Below are 16990 nucleotides of genomic sequence, written 5' to 3'. Positions count from 1 at the left end.
TTCATTCCAATAAAGAAAAGAAAAGAAAAGAAACACCCCATACCATTCCTCATCTGACGGCTGCATTCAACAAAGGAAAATTAAGTTCTTAAGGAAACAGGTGCTGTTTGGCTGGAAGGATGCCAAGTGGGTCCCAGAACCCCTGTCCGTCCTCAGGACCCAATTAGCCTCCCTTTGGGGCACCTGGCTCATTGGTGATCTCTCCTCTGGCTGGGAAAGAGGACCCTGTGCTTTGACCCCCTCCGCCTGCCTGCCAGGGCCCCTCTCTGGGAAATGTTATGTCTGCCACCACTTACGCCCCTGCCTCAGCTCACAGGGCCGCTGCTCAGCCATGACCTAGGCCACGCTGCCATGGCGGGTCCTCCTAACACTCACCTAGCCTTGACTGTGGTCTCCAGATACAACCTCCGTATTCACTGGGCACAACACAACCAGAGAAAACTCAGACACAGACTCCACCTTGAAAGAATTCGAGATTAGTGAGGGAGATAAACTTGCACACAGAAACCTTTAATAGAGGCCAGAACGTGATAAGGGCTATAATGAAGCTAAAGCTATCATTTATCATTGGAGCGTTTTCTCTGTATTGGGCATGGCTAATCCCATTTCCCACACGGTCGCATCAACTCTTTGTGGGTCCTTTACCCCCAAGGGGCCTGTCCCCCCCCCTTTCTGCCCTGAAGCAGGTGGAGGCTGGGAGGCTCAGGTCTTCACCTGAGAAGTCTGGCTCAAACGCTCAGCAGTTCTGGAGTTCACTGGGAGCCAGAGGATGGTGCCCACCTGTTCTTATTCCTTAGGGTTGATGCAGAACCTGTGTTCCTCCTCGCTTTCCCTCTTCTCCACACCATGGGGACCTGCTTTGTTCTGCAGCTGTCCCACGAGCCCTGCCCAGAAAGTCCCAGTTGTCTTGGATCCTTACTTTCCTTTGAGCTAAACAGATCTCTGTCTTGCTAATATTGACTGCCTTTCAAAGCCGAATTATGATGCTAAATTATCACTCTTTTTAAGAAGCAAGATGGGGGAAGAGGAATTGGAGGAAGGGGGATGGACATGGGATGGAGAGGACCAAGAGTCTCTTATTGTCCCTTGCTGCAGAGATTAAGCAACTGAAGGGGGCATTCTGGGGAAACTGGGTCTAAGAATGGTCCGATAACCTGCCCAAAGCCACATACCTTATTAGTGGTGGAGCTGGGACCCCACTGTTGACTTTATCATAAAGTGGGTGAGGATGAGAAGGGGGGTGTGGGCACATCAACCAGGCTGGGCAGAGCCTGCCCCAAGCTGTTCACAGTCCCCCCCCTCCCTGCCCCATGCAGGACTCCAGGGAGAGCCTAGAATCACACCTCCAGGGAAGTCTGGCAGGAACTCTAAAGGCTGGGCAGGGAGGGCTGCGGAGCTGCCTCAGGACCCACTCGCCCTCGGCTTCTGCCATGCATTTCGGCATAACGCACACTTGCCGGTTCTGCGCGGGCAGGCTGGGTACCGGGCCCTGAGAAGGACAGATAGATCGGGCATGTCCCTGACCTCTAGGAGTTCACAGCCTCCTGAGGGAGACTTACTGCGGCTCTGGAAGCCACACCACCCAGAACGCCTGCAGTAAGACAGTGGCGTCAATTATCAAGTCACTGTGTCTGCGCTGGGCCGTAGCTGGCATTCCGCACTCACGCTTGGCTTTGCCGGCTGGCGCTGTGTTAGCTCTGCCCATAGGGAGCGCAAGAGGGCGCCTACGGGCTGGAGGCGGGAGAGCCGGCTGGCTCTTTCCTGTTTGTTCCCCGTCTGCTTCCTGCGGGCTTCCTGTTTCCGTGAGCACCGTCGCACCACTATTCTTCCCTAGGCCCCAGGCAAGGCCAGACTGGAGCAGCAGCTGACTCCAGTTTGCAGCTTTTCCAGATCCTGCAGAACCCATTTTACCCCACCCTGCCCCCCAAGAGACACTGTCAACAGCCGGCTGGCGCCCCTGCTGGGAGGTCTGGTCCCAGGCACATGGCCCTCCCTCCTCCCAAGTCTGAGTTCCAGCTCTGCGGGGCTCCTCCTCTGTGCTTCTAAATGTTCCCTTTGCTCCCTCAGCCAGGGGAACGGTGGCTGCTTCCCGAAGCTGTCCCAGCTTAGGGGCCTCCTTTTGCCCTTCAGTTTATCTAGTTAATGACTTTATACCCAACAGTTCGTTCTATTAAGTTCTCTCTCTTCTTACTGGACACTGCTACAATATCTTTAGTGGATTCCTATTGTTTTGATCTCTCACAGTATCCCTCTGACCTGCCTCTGATAGCAATACCCCTCGTTTACAGAACTGCTCCTCCCACATGACTGCTCCCTAGGATCCTATGTGACTGCTGCCCTAACCTGGCCTGGATATGGTGTTGGTCCCAGAGGTGGGCATGTGGCCTAAGACAGCCAATTAGAGCCTCCCCTGGGACTTGTATACACTGAGGTCTCTTTATTCTAGGGCCATTAACTGGGATGGTTTTAGCTGGGTTGTCTGCAGCCATGCCTCTCCTCTTCCCCCACCCCCATGTCAAATATTTCTATTTGTAGTAGGAAAAAATGAAGGCAACTCACAAAGAGAGAAAAGTGATTGAGCATGGTGAAAGACAGCTGACATCACTAAACTCTCAATCCAAACACCCCATGCCCACTCCACCCCTGTCTTTCCCAGTTTCCTGAACCCAAAGTTCCCCTTTGTGTTTAAGCAAGTGTGAGTTGGGTTTCTGTCACATTCCACCAAAAGAGCCCTGACTAATATGGCTGAGACAAATCTCCTCAGAAATGAGTTGTCTAGAATCAAGGTGAGTCAGGACCTCATCTAGTCAGATTCCTCACCAGGTGCGGCACCCGTATGCAACGTCTCCACCACACAGCAGTCCTGGAGACACCGGAAGACAGCTTGTGTGTTCCTCTGGACAGAAGCAGAGAAGCTCTGGAGGATAAAACTAACCAGAGCACAAAAGGAGCTAATGGAGAGCCTGTGTATGAAAGTGCCTAGATGTTCAATCAGCCAGGGCTGAGCCAGGACCAAGTTGAAGAAGCAAAATCTATGTGGGAACCAAGTAACAAAAGAGTCAAGAGTATGGCCCAGCTTCCATCCCAGAGTCCTGAGCGTAATTCTGCCCTATACAATTTTTCTCCCTCCCATTTGTGTGGAAAAATATGTAGACACTATGCGTGATATAATTATAGGATCGTATTAGTATTCATTCTTTCCCTAGTCAGGCTCCTTTTGGAAATGGTGGTCTTCAAAGCTGGCTGAGATAAAAGCAATTCTAATCCAGACTACCTTTCCCCTTCCTGCAGGACCAGGGTCACAGGGACCTTAGAGACCATTTAGTCCACACACACCAGATAAAGAAACGGGGGCTCCTGGCTGAATCACGTAGCTGGTGACCCTCTAGGTCAGGAGCAGAGCCCAGGTCTCCTTTCTGAATGTCAGGGGTCTGACTGAACAGAAACCTCACAGAACTCAGAGGCCTTACAGCCGCTCTCTGACAGGGTTTCCTGCAAGGCCCTTACAGGAGGGACAAGGCAGCTGAGGGCCCCGGGGTCAATAGGCCTGCAGGGCCACCCTCTCCAGCTGTGGTCATTTGTATGGGATTTCCCAAGAGTAGGAGCTTCCTCCAGCTATATTTGCAAGTTTCTTCTCTGAACTAGAAACTCGAACAAAAACACAATTAAATGGCACGAATTTGCCAACCCCAGCCCAAACCCAGCAGGCTGTGTGATGATGAAAAAGCACCCTGGGCCAGCAGCCAAAGCTAGGGCTCCAGGTGGACAATTGGGGGTAAGTCACATAGCTTCTCTGGGCTTTTGCTTCCCCATTTGAAACACGGAGGGAAACGGCATACCTCCTTCCCTTCCTGCTTCCATGGGCCACTCTTTCCAACTGCCTCATCCTCAGGCACTGCCCTGACCCTGCAGCCCCTCAGTCAGTGCCCCCTTCCCCCAGGCAATAGTGGAACAGTGCCCATCGCAGGGTACAGAGTTTCCAGAAATGCTGAGGAGGGGGCTTGCCAGGCCTGAGATTCACTTGCGAGACCTGTGGGCAGCGATCACACACATTTACTCCTGTCTTCTGAATCACAGAAGCTGCAGCTCTTGGGTTTGCCCTGTCAGCCCGGCATCTGCAATCACCTGCTGACTGTGCATAGGAGTCAGGAAACCAGGGTGATCTCCAGGGGCTTGAGAAGCAGAGACTTTCATTCCTGCTCTGCTGTGAATTCCCTCCATGGCTTGACTCCCCTTTTTCCTGTGTCTTAGTTTCAAACCTGAGAATCACAGAAACCCAACAGGTCAGAGCCAGGAGGAGAGCTCACAGATTTTAGCCTCCTTGCTCCCAATTCATCTCATAGGTGAGGATCTGGAAGCCAGAGGGGAGAGGGGGCTTTTCGCAAAAATACGTACCTAGAAACTGCGAATTTAGTTCATCAATCTATGAAAAATATTTCTCACACAACTTGTCATACCGGACCTCACTGTTAAATCTATCAACCCAGTCAGACTTACTTTCTATCAGAAAAGTAATGGGCATTTCAAGGAATACCATACAATCTACTGGAAAATAAATTTTGGAATAAATCTCATAAGATAGTGTTCTAAAAAGAGGTCAAGATTTACATGATTTTGACCCAATATAATTATTTAATCTATTTTACAAGTTATAAAAACAAAATCATAGCTTAATATGTGGTTACTGGTTACTTAATTTGTAAAGTTTATAAATAAGGTTGTAATGGGAAGACAAAATTGTAAGTTTTTTAGTAAGTTAGGAGTTTGATAGAAAAGCATCCTTTTTTCTTTGAACTCTGGTGTTGGTTTTGGGAATAAGTTAAAGAAATAATTCCATTCATTTCATTGGACATTGTGATCAAATTGTTCTATGTATTTAATGAAAGAGAAAAGATGAACTCCACTAAAAAATAATTGGCCCATAGCCAGCATACTTTAAATGAGAGGTAGAAAATATGAACATTTTACAAGATGAAATAAGATAAAGATTGTCTGCACCTGGAATAAATAATTTATGATGTGATTTGATAAAAAATAACTTTAAACTACTTTATTAAATAATGCACACAAATATGAAAGACATCACATAAAATTTTATTTATTTTTTTTTCAGTGTATCTTGAAAAATGTGACCGTCCTGGAAACATTAGACTTACATTTGGAGGATAGAAGAGTTAAAGTTCTTAAACAAAAATGGTTATACTTCCACCACTGCACTCGTCTGTGCATCTGGATTCAGAATATCCCAGACTGAGCCCCAATTCCCATTTTTAATGCCAGGCTTTACCCTTTAACAGAAATGTGTGTAGGACCTTGAAAGGCTTTGTGCCCTGAGGGTTTGGGGTGGCTTGATTAATCGTTAAAAGAGGCTTCCATTTTGTTTATAGCCTGGGAAGTTTCACATCCCTCAGAGGATGAGGGCTTTCTTATGGTAGGGGAAGGGTTAGCATGAAGCCAGGTGCCTCCCAGGGAGATTAGCTTTGGGAAAGAGTATCGTGGGAAGCTGAGCATCTGGACATCGAGTCCTTTCAAACCTACAATGGCAGGTCTAGACTCTGTGGCTGCTTCTCCTACCTGTAGGGGTTTGCATCCCCTTTGAACGCCACTGCGTTAGGGCATGGGCATCCAAGATACCATCTAAGGTTCCCATGGAGCAGCCCTACCCATGCTCTAGGTCCAGCTGCCCTTGCTGCCCCTCACTTGCTCACACCCTGGTTTCTACCTTTCTGCCTCCAACCTTTGCTCCAGGCTGGAGGAAGCTGACAGGTGTCCAAGGTCACACAGGCTGGAAATAACCTCCCTGGACTCAAGTGTTTTGGTGGGAAGGGCTGCTGGAGAGCAGCAATCAGTTCCCATCTTCAGGACCTGCCCTCGGGAGGGACGTTGGGTAAGAATTCCCCTTTCTCAGCTCCACTGGATTCCCTGGACATTCTTTCATTACAATCTCTATTCCTCGGAAGAAAAAAAAGGAGTGCTTTATTCCCAGGGCAGTGGAAAATCCACATTGTTTGGCTTTTCTGCTTCCGTGGCAGAATCTTGGAGTGTGCCAGGCTACGCTGCATGACAACGGCTGTGTGGCTCAGGGGAAGTGCCAAGACACTGAGGTCAGCACAGCTGGACTCCAGCCTTGGCTCTGCCGCTCATCAGTTGTGTGACTTGGAGCAAGTCACGTAGCCTCTCTGAGCCCTAATTTCCTTTTGTCTAAAATATGGATGTTGATATCTAATGTACAGAGTTTGGGGAGGATTAATGGGAGTACACAGCTAAAGTACCTAACACTGCCTGCAGACAGGAGGTGCCCTGTGACCTCCAGTCCATCCTGCTGTCCCCTGCTCTTCAGCTCAGGGTCAGCATGCTCCCTGCTGCCTTTTCTGGGACAAGTCCAGGAGGCTGCTACTCTATTTCCCTACCTCTAACCCTCAAATCCCAGAAGACAGGCTCGGTTTCCCTGGGCTCCCCATTCCTCAAGCAGCCCTGCCCTGGCTCCTGCCCCCACCCCCAAAGCCCTCCTCAGATTTCACAGTCAGTGCCCTTCCCCTCTGAGCCTGGACCACCGGGTGTCACACACACACATATGCACGCATGCACACCCCGCCCCCTCCGAGGCTGCCTCCTTTTGGGGCTGAAACCAAACCCAGAGAGAAATGCAAAGTACAAAGGAAAAGACTAGAGTACGTTTTTCACATTCTTCCAGGATCCATGAACTGCAGGGTAATTACACAGATGTGAAATGAATATGGGCTCTTCTTAATCCTAGGTCTACTTAATTGCCTCAGTTGGGAGAGCCATTAATAAATGATTAATGGAGGGCTTCCCTGGTGGCGCAGTGGTTGAGAGTCCGCCTGCCGATGCAGGGGACACAGGTTCGTGCCCCGGTCCGGGAAGATCCCACATGCCGCGGAGCGGCTGGGCCCGTGAGCCATGGCCGCTAAGTCTGCGCGGCCTGTGCTTCGCAACAGGAGAGGCCACAACAGTGAGAGGCCTGCATACCGCAAAAAATAATAATAATAATAATAATAAATGATTAATGGAAATAGCTTCTGTAAAAATTGAATTATCTCAGATGTGTTGCAACCTGCTGTCCAGATACTCTTTAGAGAGTTTAGAACTATTAATGTCTTCAAGTTGACTGTCTTCTTTTACACAGAAGATAATGCCCCAGGCAGAGGGACTGTCTCCCCAGAGTCAAGCATTTGGCTCATTGTGAGAGGGAGAAACTAAGATCAAGGTTAAACAACTAGTTCAAAGTGCCAGAAGCAGCCCGTGTGTAAACCAGGATGGGGGCACGAGGGCCAGGGCTTCCCTACCAGTAAGAGCCAGGCTGGTGCCCTATCACCCTAAACACCTCCCCCACTGCCACGGAGACTTAATGGAAGCCAACGAAATGCCAGACAAGTAGGGGGAAAGGACAGGAAGTATACGTGCTCAACTGCAGCAGGCGTTAACTTCAGGTGAGATCATAGAGCGACCTTATTTCTGTTTTACTGTGCTACTTTTCTGCGTTGAGACTGTCTAGTTTTGTTTTTTGTCTTTTTTTTTTTTTTGCGGTACGCGGGCCTCTCACTGTCGTGGCCTCTCCCATTGCGGAGCACAGGCTCCAGACGCGCAGGCTCAGTGGCCATGGCTCACGGGCCCAGCCGCTCCGCGGCATGTGGGATCTTCCCGGACCGGGGCACGAACCCGTGTTCCCTGCATCGGCAGGCGGACTCTCAACCACTGCGCCACCAGGGAAGCCGAAGACCACAGATTTTATAGATTAGATGTGTATTCAGCCCACATTTTGGAAACTGTATTATACTGATGACATAGAATTGGATTTTTTACATTGTTTTTAAACTACCAATAAAATGATATTATACTATATATAACACCCTGCAACTTCTATCCTTCTAGAGCTATCTGTGTTGAAATAAACATAGTCGTTTCATTCACTTAACTGCTCTACAATAATCCATGTAATATGTTACAATATCTTTCTCCAGTCCTTCACTGATGGACTTCGGGATTTTTTTCTAATTTTTACTATAAGAAATGATACAATGAACATCACTGGGCATGATTTCCTGTACACATAAGCAAGAATTTAACTAGAACAGTGGTTCTCAAAGTGTGGTTCCAGGACCGGTACCATCAGCATCGCCTAAGAACTTAGTAGAAATGCAAATTCTCAGGTGCCACCCCAGACTGAACCAGAAACCGCGGCATGGGGCTGGGTGATCTGTTTTAGCAAATCTTCCAGGTGGTTTGATGCAAGCTACAGTTTGAGAAACACTGCTCTAGACTAGAACATGTCTCTAGAAATGGATCTCTGGGTGCCTGGGTCTGCACATTTTAAGGTCCACCATACAACCCCAAAGAGCTCTCAAAGCAGTTTACCGACATATCTCCCAGCAGTGGCCTATGAGACCTCCCCACCTCTTCACCTGTACTGGCACTGTAAGACCATTTCCTTTTTGCTGAGCTGATGAATGGAAATGGTATCTCATTTTCAATTAAATTTGCATTTTCATGATTATTAAAGAGGTTTTTATCTACTTACTGTCTGCTTAGATTTCTTCTTCTTTCATTAATTTTATAATATGAAAATCACAGATTTAAAAACACAAACTTCAAGCTGAACCCGCTTGCTTCATCATTATGTTTATGAAATGGAAACCTAGACCAGAGTGTCAGTGTGTCCAGCTGTTCAGACACCTCCCTGGTCAGTGCCCTGCATCTTTGGCTTAGATCTCAGTCCCCAGGCCTCTCCCAGGACCAGCTTCTGGGTTGAGGCTCACACTCTTCTGCTATAACCACAGCTGTCACATCCTGAGCCCATCTGCCTGGGAACAATCCTCGCCTAAGAGTTAACGACAGGGAAAGCTCCTCTCCCCAGCCCAGCCCACCCCCGTGTGGCAGTAGGCCTAATTCAAGAGATCAAGGACAAAGGACCCTTAACAGGTCCAAAGTTTCAATCATGTATTCATCAGCCAGAAAAATATGTATTGCGTCAGCCGTGTGCCAGACACTGGGCTTGGCACGAGGGTGAGTGAGAACCATCAATTGACCTGCCCTCAGGGAGCAGACAGCTCCTTGGAAGAGAGACATTAAATGAACAGTTGCACAAATTAATGTAAACTGAAACTATCGCAAGTGCCAAGAAGGAGAGGTTGATGGTATGATGAGAATTGGTCAGGAGATCAGAGAAGGCTTCCCAAGGATACAATGACTCAGCTGAGAACGGGAAGAATTAGAGGAATTCTTTCTAGGACCACCCAGAATCCCCAGATCCTCAAAGCCCACCCCAGCCTTTCATGCACAGCTCTGATCCGGTGAAAGCTGAGAGAATGGGGCTGCTGGAACTGGGACCCCAGACGTGAGCCCAGGCCCACTCGAGTATCTTGGCTGGACATCCACACCCTGGCCTCCTAAGCCAAGAGTCCCATGGGGTCTTGTGTCTGCCTCAGCAAAAGGGCAAAGACAGTATTTCATCAGCCACCATCAAAAATCGGTGAACCCCGGAAAGATACTACTGCCCAGAGACTGGAGAACCCAGAGACAGCCCAGAGAACGCAGGTGGAAGATTGGCTGTTAGCTGGGTTTTTAGGCAGACACAGTCTAATTTGTGCTGTGAAGAAAGGAGGGAGGAATTAGTTTTCCACTAACACTGACCCTCCCACTTTTCAGGCTAGAGATCTCCTCCCCCATGAGTTTATTGTAATGCCTCTCTTCACAGTTTACAGTGATGCTGACAGGCTGATTCACTGCTGCCTGGGGGTCAGCAGAGGAGAGAAGTCGTCATCCCCGTCTCTCTCTCAGTTTCTCAAGGATCGTTATATAACATCTTTTCCTCCCCCTCCCCCTGTGAAATAGTGAAATGAGCATCTACCGCTTTGATTCCTAAACAGCACAGAGAACCAGCTCACTTCAGGGTCTAGAGTTCACTTCACAATGATCTTATTTAAAGCAACTTATTTTTTAAATGCCCACATTCTGCCCCTTGTGATGCAGAAGATTACACCTTCCTTTGGCTTTGGATAGACAGTGTTTGGGGTATGTTAACCTGACTGGTGAAGCCAAGAGAATCCCTAGGGGGAAGCCAGAGCTGCAAGATGGCTGAAGGGGATGCCTGGAGGGTGGGGCGCCTCGGAGGGGTGGGGAGGGAGTCAGCGGGTGGCAGGCCTACTGGCTGGATGAGCTGGGAAGGGGCAGGGCCTTCTAATCTCTGTCACAGCACGACTGGCTTGGACGGGGACCAAAGGCAGGAGTGGGAAAGCGGTTGCCTCGCTGTAGATGAGCACCAGACTGGCTCTGTGCTTAGGGGCATTTCTTGCTGCATCTGTTCATTGAACCAAAACGTCCTAATCACAATGGCCACGCAAGCTTGTTGACATATTGGGATTCTGCATTCATGCAAGTCAGGCTTCGGCCTTCCATCCACCATCTGTGCCGGGTATTAATTATAACAGTGGGTGAGGAGAGACTGTTTAATCGTCTGGGGGAGGGGTGGGGCTTATTTTTCAAAGGGATAGGGTTGCAGGTTGAGCTAGTTTGCTTTTCAGAGTTCCAAATGGGCATTTGCGGTGCACCACTGTGCCCAGTGCCTTCTGCTGGCTTCCTGAGCACTGCTGAACACTAAGGTGTGTGTGCAGGTGTGTGTGATCACGTACATGGGACCTGCACGTGCATGAGTGCTTGTGTGCTCGTGTGTGCGGTGCATTTGCACGTCTGCGTCAGGTCCCAGCACCAGAGCGGCCACGCCCTCAGCCGATGCACTTGGCGGCCAAACAGGTTCCAGCTGCTCTTTGTTGCACTTAAAACACCAGAGAAGCTGCACTGCTCGCATGGATCACTTGAGACTGCAAGAGAGAAAGACTTGGTATTTGCGCTGACGTCCTTGTGGTGGTTAATACTAGGACTCTGTGATTTGCCTCGTGAGAACCTAATCCGGAGGCTAGGAATACTTCATTGCGATTGTCGCCAGCTCCTCCGCGAAGGGCTCAGGTCACTCTTCCCCGGTGAGTTATTTCGTTATTTGTCTCATTCTGAGCCGCAGCTCAGGATCATGGAAGGCGGGGCGACTCCCTGGAGGAGGATTTTACATGAAACGTGATGAAATGGAGCCGCCCTCACCCCGGAACTGTACAGGACACCGGGGCCCTAAAGGCAGGAGCCCAGGCCTGGTCACTGTGAACTCTGGGGTCTGGGCCCTGACCCACCATGTGATTGAAAACTTAACCCCATGTCCACCCCTCCCAGCCTGTCTTGGGAACTGTTTTCTCATTTGCAAGATGAAGGGGTTGACTTGTGTCCTTTCTAAGGTCCCTCTACCTACCAGGCTCTAGGGCTGGTCCACAAAATGGAAGTAGTCTGCTTTTTTTGGTGGGAATCACAGACTCCTAAAACTGTTAGAGCTGGAAAGGACCTTAGCCCAACTCCTAGCCCAACCCCACAATTCCTGGAAGTCAGCAACTTGTCAGAGCAAATCAAGGCAGAGTAGACAGAATTACCTACTTTGGGATAGACTAGGACCATCCTGGCCCCTTGATGCTCTCTTGAATGCATTTCTTTTTCCGAGAGGTGACAGCTCACATCCCCTCAGCTTTGGTCAGGTCTCGGCTAAGGCCTCAGCCCTTTCCCAGACTCCCATTCCCTCTTTGAGTCCCCTCCCCCCAGCACCAGGTGTACTTTCTTATCATAGCATCTGAAATCCTGGGGGGTCTTGTTTCACCAAGTGTGGTCCTCAGCCGTAGCAGTATCACCTGGGAGCCTGATGGAAAGGCAGACCATCAGGCCCAATTTGGATCTTTTAACTAGATCCCCAGGTGATTCACTGGCACGTTAAGCTTGAGAGCTGCTGTCTTAGGGACGTCTAATCCGTTCTGTGTCTATTCTATTCACTGGTCTGTCTCCCCAAATAGTGAATAATTTAAGGATAGGGTCCGTGGCTCCTTCATTTTTGCATCCTGGGGCTAAGAACGCTCCCTGATGCAAAATAGGTTTTCAACAGTATTGAAGAAATAAATGATTGAAGTGAGCCTGTGCAGGCTTTTTGAAGGCAGTGAACTTGGCACCGAATCTGAAAGGGAAGACCTGGCACGGATGGACATAAAAAAGTGGGGATCTGGGAACTAGGCCCCCTGCCCAGAGACAGGGGTTTAAGGATTGGCCTGGTTGGAAGGGAGGGTACGGCATGAAAAAGCATGAGAGGAGGTGGAAAGTGTGGGGGAAGGATGTCAAGGAGTTGAAAGACAGACAGCTAGATCAGGATGTTTGGGACAGATCTATCTACCCATCTCACATCTACCTCCTCCAATCTCATTTCCTATTGTTCAATTAACTTTCAACCCAGATGAGCATAATGGTTAGAAATGAGGCCGTGGGCCAGAGAGACTGGGTTCAAAGCCTAGATTCACCACAAAAAGAACGCTGTGTAATCTTAGGCAAATCACTGAATCTCTCTATGCATCAGTTTTCTCATCTGTCAAATGGGGACCACATTCAATTAAAAAAACAAGTTAAAAAAAATTTTTTTTAACAAAACAAAATGAGGATCACAGAAGTCCCTTCCTCAAAGCGTCCCCGTGAAGATCGAATGAGATGATACGATGCATTGGCACAGTGCCTGGCATGAAGAAAAGGCTCGATGGAGATGAGATGATTCTAAGTAAAAGAATAAACTCTAAGCACCAGCTTGCTTGTCCAGCTTGAGAGTTTGGTACCAAGCTCTCTAAACCTGCAGGCTCTAAACCTTGCTCTTGCAACAAAGGCTACCATCTTCCCTCCCACTGGCCCTCTAGGCCACTCAAACGCTCTTCTTTCCCTGAGAGCCTCAGATTTGTATTTCTCAGGAGGGTTTTTCCTCTAGGCTCCAGGAGTCCTCACTTCCCAGAGGAGAAGACTGTACTATCCACTCACCTCTTTTGATTGTAGGGCAGGAGTGATTTTTGACGGAGGGGCAGTTTATGGCATGGCTTTGCCCAGGCCACAAAGCCCAGTCGATGGCTCCCAGCCCCTGCCACCCAAATGCATTGCCTTTATATTGGCAACTGACAAGAAGTCTGGAACACGTTTGATTCACTGGAGTAGGGAAAGCCTGGCAGCACCAGAGAGGGGTTTTCCTAGCTGCCTCCCATTATGTCCAACATTCTGAAGCAGGGCCATCCACCTACAGTCCTGCAGCTGGTACACACTGGAGTCTGTGTGAGTGGCACCCTCCCACCCAGAGTTGAGCAGTGCACAACCTGAGCAGCTGTACACAGTGTTCCGCTCCCCGAGCCCCATGGCAATTCATATCGTGTTCTTTGTGAATAATTTAAGAGCCTTAGGAACAGCTGTGCAAGTGTTGGGCATGGGCAGTTCAAAGTGGTCCCAGATCTGTTCTTTTGAAACAGTCCCTGCCATTTTAAGTGATATTCTGGGAAAAAGCATATCGATCTCCATCCCAGGCACCTAGGAGAGGGGAGAGCTGGGGTAAAGGACACAGCACGAGACGTTCTAAACTATGCCCTCAGCTTGTTCCTTTCTGGGGCCCTGCCCCTGGGCTTCAGATTGCAGGTGGGTCTGCCATCAGCCGAGCACATGGGTTACATTCTCTGAGATGCTTTGTTCGGAGGTGTGAGCATGAGGGCTGAGAAGAAAGCCCAATGCTGAAGACAGCTGCAAACCATTCCATCAGCACCAACCAATGGCTTTGGTACCATTTGTCCCAAATAACCTGACAAATGTGCCCTGCGCCTTCCCAGAGTCTTCTGCAAGATAATGGCCTCCCCACTCTCCTTGTCTAATGAGGCTCTTCTCACAGTTGAATCTGTATGGCGATGGAGAAATGGTGGCCCATTTATTCTTAATGTTACTGAAAAATACCAGTAATTATACAATGACTGCAGAAAAAATCACATCTAAGTAAATGAAGAGAGGAATGATTTTTATTACATTTCCCCAGTGAATATGTAATTACTGGCTATAGAAGTACCTTCCCGACTCACAAAATGACCACCTTTTGTCCTTGTGAAAAGAGATGAGATGTGTGCTCATTTGTGCAGGCCAGGTAGCCTGAGATATTTGGGATAAACTACCCTCCTTATTCCTCCCAAATTACACTGCTCCAGCCTGAGTCAGCTGGTAGGATGAGCCCCGTCCCCTTATGCCTGGAGACTTGCACCTGGGGATGAGAGGTGGGGGCAGGGAAGAGTCTAGGTATAAGGGTCACCTCTGTACCTCTGCACACACACCCACCCATCTTGGGGAGAAGCCTCCCATCCTTCCAGGCCAGAGCCAACGCTACCTCCTCTATGGAGCCTTCCTGATGGCCCAAACTGTGCTCTGATTCGTTTCTAAAAGGAAGGAGAGGGATCCAGTGTGTCAGGAACTGCTGTTTGCCTCTTCCTCCTGGGCAGACAGCTGGAGTACTCCCCTTTGTAATAATCAGGTGTGGCCTGGTAACCGAGTCCTGGCCAGTGGAATGAGGGAGGAAGAGGTGAGAGCCACCGCCACGCCTGACACATACCGATGTCCCGTGTGCGGTATTTGCTCTCGTCCCCTCCCCGCTCAGGGCCTCTGAGCAGTGAGGAGAGGAGGACACTGGGACCCTGAATGAGTGTGTGGAACCGAGGGCCCCACCCCGCCTTAGACTGTGCCATAAGTTACAATTTTGTTCCGTAAGAAATAAATTTGTATCGTGTTAAAGCCACTGAATTTGGGGGTAGGTCACTTGTTACAGCAGCGAGGCTCTCCTAACTGATAAAAGCAGAGATCTGAGGCCCCTGGTAAGTCCAGTTCCCCACGGAGGCTGCCTCTCTGAGGTCCAGCTGTAGCTGAAACCAGTGAGTTACCAAAAACCCTCTTCCTAATTTCCCACTTGTGATACCTCTTTCTTCAATTTCTCCCAGCCTGGAGCCCTCTACCTGCTCCTCACTGGGTCCGGACTCCCTCACACTCAGGTCTTGGTGACTCCATGGCCCCAGGTAAGCTCACATTTTCAAAGAAGTTGCTAGACAGGGCGATGTTTAACTCAAAGGCAGAAAGCGCTGAGTGTGGAATCTCAGGGCTGTGAGACCATTCGTTGAAGGTGATAATTTAGGGAAATGGGTCATTCCAAGCCCTCTCCAGTCACCCCAGACTCAGGCTCAAGGGGGTCAGACTAAAAGACCTCTTCTAAGAACCCCTTCTGCCCCCAGGACACTCTGCATTTTGTCGCCAGTTACTCCCATGCCACGTCCTCTTCCAGCCCCCTTTGCTCCCGTGCATTCCCAGGCCAAGGCTCCTCCAAGCCTCTATCATCTGGTAGCACTGGTCTTGTGTGACATGAGGCTCAGTCGAGCTTTGGGAGGCAAACAACACTGCCTAAGCCACCAGAGGAGCCACGGCTGGTCACCGGACTCCACGCTAAGGCCCTTCATGGGTCAGTGTCCTGTCCCTGCCCTGAGGGGGCTTTGCCCAGGCCTCCTGGGTGCACTGACAAATGCATTGCCCGTGGGGTGGGGGGCATCCTCTCCTGAAGCTTTACCTGCTGCTCGTTCTCTGAGGAGCAGAGCACCTAATCCAACCCAACCCTCGCTAAAACAGCTTCAGCCTCCAGATGAGGACAGTGGGAGAAAAACTATATGAATAACTTTTAGGTTTGTACAGTACTGTGCGGTTCCCGGAGTATTTTCATTAAAGACACAAGAGTGCCATGTTTCAGAGCAAATGTTCTGGAGTCAGACAGATCTGTGTTAAATCCCAGCCCCACCACTTGACCTTCAGCAGCTTCCATTACTGTTCAGAACCTTGTTTCCGTCATCTGCATCATGGGCATAATAACTGTACCTCCATCGTGAGAGCCGTGTGGGGATTCAATGATTTCATGTATCTAAGGGGCTTAGACCGATATTGGGTGCACAGTAAACACCATATTCATGTCTGCAGTTAGGATTGTTCACCTACCCATTCCTCTGTCTACTATTTGTTTTGATTTTCAACCGTCCTGAAAGACTGGCAGAAGGACTATCCCATTTTGCAGTGAAGAAAAATAGGCTTAGAGCAATTGTATGACTGTCCAAGGTCATGGACCCAGGCATTGGCTGAGGTCGGATAAGAGGCTGGTCTCGACCCTGAGACCAGTGCCTTTGCCCTTGCCCCTCGCTGCCGCCGTGTGAGTGTTGGGGCGTTTTTAGATCCCCTGGTCTGGGAAAGGCCCCTCTCCTTCTCTAGCAGGACGTGAGGCTCTGGAGCGCAGGGATCTTATCCTCCATGTCTCAGGACCTCCCTGCCTCCTCTGGGGGCAGAGGACTGGGCTGCCGGGTCAGTCTATGGGACAATTTGGTAGCTTCGTGCTGGCCCCAGCGCTCTCATTTGTCTCTGCCTGGGAGACCTCAGACATCCTGAGCTTCCACCTCCCTGTCTCTTGCTGCATGTCTCCTGAGGGCCAAAGGCCAGGGAGGGTGATGTGCAGCCTGTAGGCTCTGCCCACCCACCTGCCAGCGGGGAGCAGTGCACAGTCTGAAGCACGACGCTGCCAGGGACAGCACAGAGCAAGGAGGCTTCTGCCAGCTCCCAGCATGGCAAGGACCACTAGGACTCCCCGGGCAAGAAGCAGGCCCCCTTCCTGGCCAGAGTTGGGGCCCATCACCTTCTCTCACGTTTGAATCAGCCAGACAGGACTGGTCCCTAAATCACTGGATGGAGCGCTCCAGCTCTGCGCTATCGGCCCACGTAGGAGGGGCTTGGGGACTGCGAACACATCCACCTACAGACCATCCTGTGGTCTGGTCTAAGGCCACGGCCACCCAGATGGCCTCTTTCTCCCCACCTCTCCCTGACATTCTGTTTTCGAGGTCATCATCATGTCTCCAGTTTCACTTACCCTTTTGTTATTAGCCTTTTGTTATTAAGGACGAGTAAAAGAAGCAAAAATACACAAAGGATGGTTTGGGCAGCTCTAAATAGTTCTGACCCACATCCAACCATCAGTTCCCTCAAAGCATTTGTGAAAGGATCATAGAGTCTCAGAATCGCTTGTGAAAAAGCT

The sequence above is a fragment of the Globicephala melas genome, chromosome 4 (assembly GCF_963455315.2).
Source record: "Globicephala melas chromosome 4, mGloMel1.2, whole genome shotgun sequence".
In the NCBI taxonomy this organism is placed as follows: Eukaryota; Metazoa; Chordata; class Mammalia; order Artiodactyla; family Delphinidae; genus Globicephala; species Globicephala melas.
This window is presented reverse-complemented; position numbering follows the sequence as displayed.